The sequence below is a fragment of the Ixodes scapularis genome, unplaced genomic scaffold (assembly GCF_016920785.2).
Source record: "Ixodes scapularis isolate PalLabHiFi unplaced genomic scaffold, ASM1692078v2 PGA_scaffold4__175_contigs__length_147842914, whole genome shotgun sequence".
NCBI classification, from domain to species: Eukaryota; Metazoa; Arthropoda; class Arachnida; order Ixodida; family Ixodidae; genus Ixodes; species Ixodes scapularis.
In genome coordinates this window covers 147,799,031-147,806,773 of record NW_024609879.1, presented here as the reverse complement: position 1 = coordinate 147,806,773, position 7,743 = coordinate 147,799,031, and positions in this window count along the sequence as shown.

Genomic DNA, 7,743 nt, shown 5'->3' with positions numbered 1-7,743 from the left:
TTCCAAAAGTCACTTGTAAAGTTTACACATATAAGGCGAGTAGAAACTGGATTAAAACAAAATATATATGCTCACCTTCACCATTAGAAGTTGCTTCATCTACTGGGACAAGTAAAGAAAAATAAAAGCGTAATTATAGGGGTATAGAATCTAACAAACATTGGTCCTTATTACAGCTTTATGAACATGAATATATGAACATGAAATGAATAAAAAAGCACAAACAAGTGAACACGCCGTATGCATGTAGCGATATAAAAACAGTGTCACTGAAAAGGCATTTGTCTGTATGTCTTTGATTGTTGATGTTGTTATGAGAACGGTTACAAGCGGAAAGATAGCGGGAGCAGCGTTTTTTTGAACAAAGAAGGCGCGAGTAACGACCAGCGATAAAGCGGCTCTTCGATCTTAATGTAGTGTCAATGGCTTTGCCTTGATAGAAACATCGCCAAGTATTAAAACTAGTTGTGTACGTGAAACAAAAGCTGAAAACCTCAATTAATAGAAATGTTAACAGATAATCCTGTATTAATGTGAAATTAAATTCGGAGCGAAAGAAAACGTTAGTGTTCGATGCATTTTGTGTGTGAATTAACCTGTAATTGCAATTTAGAAACACCAGTTTGAGAGCCTTTTTTACAGATGCAGCGTGTAGAAATATCTCTAGGAAAAGAATAGAGCTGTCAACTGCAGAATAGAAAATGATTGAGCTGTCCCTTTGAACGCAATCACGTACGTTTGTTTCATGTCGATGCCAACCAAAATGGTGCTTGTTTGACTGCGTCACAAACGCGTACACTCTGTTTTTGGTATTGCACGATCAGTTGTACGATCGAGAACATGCTTCTGAGGTTTTTTTTTAAATCCTATGTGTTCCAACGATGGCTATAAAACTAAGATTCTAAATGCAGTAGAATTTGAAGGTTTATTTCGGCTGACCCTGTTGTTTATCATCAGGGCGCCAGTAAGCGCCAACGACTACTCAACGCGTATGTATCGTCTTAACGTGAATCGTATTAACGTGACTACTCAACGTCTGTGTGTCGTCATTTTAACGTGAAATGTTCTTTGGCTAGTTGTTCAGAATTTCGTGAGACCCAGATGAAAATGAAGCCTGGATAAAAGCGCGGCCGCAAGGTTCGACACTGATTGGTTGACGGGTGGGAGAGGAGTAATGAGGTGCAGGATGGTGAATGATTAACGGGGAGGTCACGTGATCAGAGGGGTAGGCGAAGGGGAGCTCAACCACCTGTGTGCACTGAGGAAGAGGGGATCAAGTGTATGGAAGGCTCTGAAAGATCGCCGGGTTTATCAGTCCGATTAGTGGTAGTATCGTTTCATTCTAGGAACAACTATCGAGTGTACACCAGGTACGCGTTTGATTATCTGATAAAGAGGGCCGTGAACGTAGGCGTCTGGCGTCTGGAAACTGAGGGTATCGAAACAACGTTTGTGATGCTAGAGCGATTCACGCCTGCAACACGCCTAGCAATTATATTTCTTATATTTATGTTTCTTATATTTTTTATATTTCTTATATTTCTCCGTGTCCGAGGATTTATATTGTGATGAGAAGCCGATTGGAAATAAATTTCGATGTATAAAATAACCACGTCGAAACGGTGTCAAAAAATACGTTTGTTAAAGACACTACATAAAACAATATTAAGATGACCTGTCGCGCTATGTTCCTGCCTTATAGTATTTTATAAACACGTCTGGTGAAAATTTATTATATTGAGTATTTAGGCAAATGCACTATGTTGGCAATCGATTAATATTAAAGGGGCTATAAAATTGTAAGGCTGCAGAAGTCTTGCCAGGTCAAAACTGTTTTGACTTTTTTGCCTCTGCAGCCCACATCACTGTCTGATGATGATGTAAATAAAATTGATTGATTGATTGATTGATTGATTGGCTACTCTGCCAATTGCAGACATTTATTGTCGGAAGCACGTTCTTTGTGTTTACGTTTGATTTAATGCGAAATCAAGCGCAGAAAAATCCAGATATCGGATTCCAACATCTGCATTATATTATAATTATATATAATATAACATATAATATATATTATTATACATTATTATAATTATTAATTTCATATGTTAAAAATAAATATGTAAAATGGCTGGCTTACCGGTCTCACTGGCACTTGTATCGCCTAATGAGAAAAAAATAAGAGAAAACGTGTTTAGTCGAGCGTAATTATGCACGAAATTAATATATAAAATGGCTCCCAAGCGATAAATTTATATGGCTACAAAACAAAAGAAAATAGCAAAAACAATAAGACACCTATTATTTATGTTGCTGCATGTAAAGAAAGCTACTGGAAAGCTTTACTTGTGTTTCTTTGTATTGTTGATGACACGGGGGCATAAGTATCAAGGGAACTCTTGCAGGCACTAATAAAACAAAAAACACCATGAAGCAGTGGTGAGGGTGCAGGCTAGCTGGTGTAAATTGAGCATAGTTGTAAACCCGAGACTGGTGATACGGACAAGGGACAAACACAGAACGACACGGACGAAGTCTCAAGTTCTGTGTTTTACCCTTGTCCGTATCTCCAGTCTCGGGTTTACAACTATGCAGAAAACACCAGTTTTCAAGATAGGGCATAGTTTGTAATGTTTTCTTGTAAATACGAAACAGTGATAAGTTATACAATTATAATGATTTCTAGAACTGGCCACAGCTATTCGCCGAATAGTAGTTCTTTTTGAGAGCTGCAGAGCCAGAAATTATTTGCGTATGTTTCATAATAATGTTACAATAGCCTCACAGTGCCATGTTAATTCACTTTGACTGCTGTTCTTGATACAGTTTTCTGCCTTCGTAGGTGAGGCTGATAATTGTACAGATGTAAATACAGTAAACGGTCACTTCCAAATATGCTTAAGCGATATCTGGCTTTTGGAAGCTGCTGCAGCTTTCCTGATTTTCTCACTAGTTAGCTTTATTTAAGCCTATATATTGCTCTTATTAAAATCTACATATTTGGGTGGTATAAAAGCAACAAAAAATATATCTTCGTTCGCATTTGTCGTTACTCAATAAATAGCAAGTCGCGTCTCTTTTTATGGTATTGGAGGGTTAAACAGAATTAAGGCAAAATACACCCTTGCTCTACTGAACCGTCCACTTCTTGCTGGCAGTGGCAGGATTTCGAGTACTGGTTTTTAGTTCCTCAAGAAGCCCCTACATGGAAATTTAAGATTGAAGGGGTTCGTATCTGTTCAGAATTTAGAGATTAAGGGAGAGTATATGCTTTCTCGGCAAGGCGCAACTTGTCTTTGATGCCATTCTGACTGAGGAATATTTGCACACATTGGGGGGGGGGGGGGGGGGGGGGGGGGGACTTTTTTTTTGTCATTGTTAAATGACACGCAATATTATGGAGTGAGACCAAATTGGAAGGAATGAAGTTTTACGGCGAAGCTGTATTTGACTTGTTTGTGGGATATTTTCGTGTCCGTAAGCAAAACAGTTGTAAAAAAAAGTAAATAAATACTGAAAAAAAAAACCTGCTTGATAACTGCTTTGTTACCAATGTGGGGAGCGGTACGTGAAGTACGTAGCGCTCCCCACATTGATAACAAAGCAGTTATCAAGCAGTTTTCTTTTTGTTTAAATATTAATTGGATAGTCTTATTGTGTATCATGTAGCTTTTACACTTGTTTTTTGCTTTTCTTATATAAACGAATATTCGGGTGTGTGCATGCAACATAAATCCCGGCCAGTATTCGTTTCAATAAGAAAATCACATATCAAGCGTCAAAACAACATGATAGATGATAAGGCGCGCGCGCGAACAATGCAAATCACGTAGCGCTCACCGCATTGGTAACAAAATAATTAGCAATGTTGTTTCAAAATGAAAGTTTTGGTACAGCGCATTTGCTTTTCTCTCGTTAATCATTTGGTATAAACCCCTTTCGAAATTCGCGTGCCAATTATTAGAAGGTCGGAACCCCTGCATGATGTCATGAAGTCATTCTATAAGATAGCGAACGTCGGAGTGCGGTCAACGCTAGGAACCAACGAGCCAATCAAACAGCGTTGAAAGTGCAACTTAACTGCGCTCATCACCTTTTTCTTTAAGTGTTTTTTCTTCTACTCTAACCAAACGCATAAAGTGTGCCGTGACATTATGGTTTAGTCCGCCATAGGGCAGGGATCTTGCAGCTACCAACAGAGGGCACTATTTTGAAAGGGGCAAATAGTGCAGTCGTTGCAGGTGATACCACAGCTTCGCTGGCCAAACACCTTCACAGCGTGGATTTAGGCCCCAACTTCTTGGATGTAGTTTCTCGTGATATAAAGGTATATGTAGTTACATGAAATTACATTTTGGAGGTCTTACGTGCCAAGCCGAAGAAAGCGCATCTAAGGCGGCCCAACGAAGACTTGATGATTACGGTAACTTCGACCCCTGGGGGATCTTTCACGTGCAACCGAAATCTCGGTTATATGGTTCACTCTTCGCAATAAGTCACCGTCGAATTGCGGGCACCTCGACCGGGTTTCGAGCCCGCCCCATGAAGATCCACGGGCCGTTGCTTTGATTCGGAGCCATCGAGGTTGAGTATCTATTTCTATACCTGGTAGGGTTTTTCTAATGTCTATCCGAAGTAAAATATGACTGTAAATTATAGAAAGTCACTATTCTGTAAAACGCTATGCTGTGGAGAAGTACATTTAATTTGGTAGCAGCTTATCATTCAAAATGAAAAACAAAACCGCATGAAATTGCGATTTAAGCTCGACTGATAGCTGAGGTTACGTTTTACTTTAGTTGCAACTAAGCGGATATTGTGTTTCCACGATTTATATGCTACATCCCAATAGAAATATATCTAAGAAACCTGGAAATGTATAAAAATATACAAAGAGACACCAGTGAGCGCTTAACGAAAATAAGCGATTTAGAAATATTTGGTAGCAAGAAAGACAAAGTGGCGTATTCTTACCGAAACATAATCCAGCGAGTGCGAAGAGAATAAAGAACTTCAGTTTGAACATCTTCGTAGATCTCTCTTCGTACCTCGAATGCCAAGCAACTTCTACCTCCAGGAGGCTTCTTTCTTTCTTATATACCGGGGATGCATTAGGCGTGGCACGGGACAATGACCACAATGTTTATTTTTTATTAATGACGAAAACGCGGGTGGAAACTTCCACACCCTTCTCCTTCGTTACGTGTCGAAGCAGAGTGTACCGCATGTTGGGTGGCTTATACCATGGGCGCAGCATCTATTTTTTCGTTATTATATTTTTGATGAAAGGAAGATTACATCCGTATATTGCAAGTGATTATCCCAGCGCCGTTCATTGTTGAGAGCTTGTTACTCTTTTATTTTTATTGCTTTTACAATTTTACCACCATTCTTCTTTCGTGCTTTACCTTCAACCACTAAAATGACGAAAAAAAGAATGTTGCGATTACCAAATATAGTTTTCTTAACCTGCACGCGCAAAATGAAATTAATATTGTCACGTAGACGAAAGAGACGAGACAGGTGTTACAAAAAAAAAAAAAGATTTAATGAGCGATCATTTTCTTCGAGGTAAAACAAAAAAAAAAAAAAAAAAAAAAAAACGTGATGGCGATGGAAAGGACCCGCCCACCGCAAACTCTGCGAATCAAATACGGCGATGCTTGACTGCGCAAATTAAAACCGGTAATAGTACCCATAATAATCGGGGAGCACCCTGGTTCCTCTATTATTTGTTACAATTATCTCAGTGAGAGAAATAGAATGTGCTCAAGCCTTGTGCGGAACAAATAATCATAACAGTGTGTTATCTGAACTGCAACAGCGAGGGGGGGGGGGGGGGGGGGAAGGGGGGCTTGGGTATTCTGGATCTACATGACTTGGGGTGTGGGTGTTAGGATACAAGTCCGGTTGAGGTATCCATTTACCTGATGGCTCAATTTGTCTGAAAGAACCAATTCACCTGGACGCTTCGAATTGGCTAAATGCCCAATTTGGCCAGAATTTTCACTTCGATAATCTGCTAGTTTGGCTAGAATCTCCATTTTGTCGGGATGCTTCAATTCGGCATAATCATCTTTATTTGGTTGAAAGGTGTTAGTATACCCTATAGTTACGATTGACTGGAAGTGTCATCAAAGTGCTTGGATGACTTAACTATGTCCACATCATGCTTTAGCACATAGATTGCAAATAAAAATTTCCTGCAGTTGAAAAGGCCTCGTGGCACATGGTAGAGACAATCGACTTTCTCAAATAAGCATTCGTGTTTGTGTTATTTCTCCCGTTGAGATGCTGTGCACATAAGACCTAATGGTCGAAGCAAAATGGTTTATTAACTTGCCCACACAATGAATATTAAATTTATGATTATAATGCAATTAAATGCAAAGATGCAAGCGAGCTGTACAAGAATGACGAAAGTAATCCCTGGAGAAGGGGAACAAGAGGGACAAAGGACAAATAGAAATCTCCAAACACAGCTAGGTGACTGGTGCGCGACCGAAAAAATCCGCCTGGTCCGGGTATCGAACCCGGGACCTCTTCATTACAGGTGGAGCGCTCTACCAATTGAGCTAACCAGGGGTTAGACATAGACATTATAATCATAACCTTAAATTGCAAGCTTCACCCTTGTTGGTGTTAGACTGGCGGCGGCTGATAAAACCCGTTTGCTCTACTGATGTCTAACCCCTGGTTAGCTCAATTGGTAGAGCGCTCCACCTGTAATGGAGAGGTCCCGGGCTCGATACCCGCACCAGGCGGATTTTTTCGGTCGCGCACCAGTCACCTAGCTGTGTTTGGAGATTTCTGTTTGTCCTTTGTCCCTCTTGTTCCCCTTCTCCAGGGATTACTTTCGTCATTCTTGTCCAGCTCGCTTGCACCTTTGCATTTAATTGCATTATAATCATAACCTTAAATTGCAAGCTTCACCCTTGTTAATGTCAGACTGGTGGCGGCTGATAAAACCCGTTTGCTCTACTGACGTCTTACCCCTGGTTAGCCCAGTTGGTAGAGCGCTCCACCTGTAATGGAGAGGTCCCGGGTTCGATACCCGGACCAGGCGGATTTTTTCAGTTGCGCACCAGTCACCTAGCTGTGTTTGGAGATTTGTGTTTGTCCTTTGTCCCTCTTGTTCCCCTTCTCCAGGGATTACTTTCGTAATATTAAATGTCCACAGATCCGCAATTGCTTCAGTGCTGGCGGCCATCCCCTTGATTTGAACAGGACGTCCTGGCTGCTCCTGTTTAACAACTAAGGTGCAAAAGAACAGTGCGCATCATTCAGACGACAGAGCGATATTGTAGTTCCCTCCAAACTAGTTAGGTTTTCAACAGTTTACAAGGAATGTCACTCCAAACCTCTTATGGCATATACGATGATAGTAATCAAAGTAGACATTCTTACTGCATATTTTAAATCGCCGAATGTGTTATATTTTTCATCTCATTCATCATTTTGTGTGCATATGTTGTATTTTTTGTACCGCGCAAAAATAAACTAAGCATCGCTGAACGCTCAGTCCCGGCCCAAATATAACAGTAGTGGTCCCGACAAATGCCAAAGTTTCAGAAATAACCGTTGTTTTTATCCAAAAGTTTCGAGTTATTTTGTGAAAATCTCAATGGAAAAATGAGTTACGTTCCTGGTAGTTGACGCCATGCATCCGTACATATTCGTGGGCCACCATTTTCCCCTTGAAATTTTTCGAAAGTAGTTTAAAACTTTTAAATAAGATAACGGTTA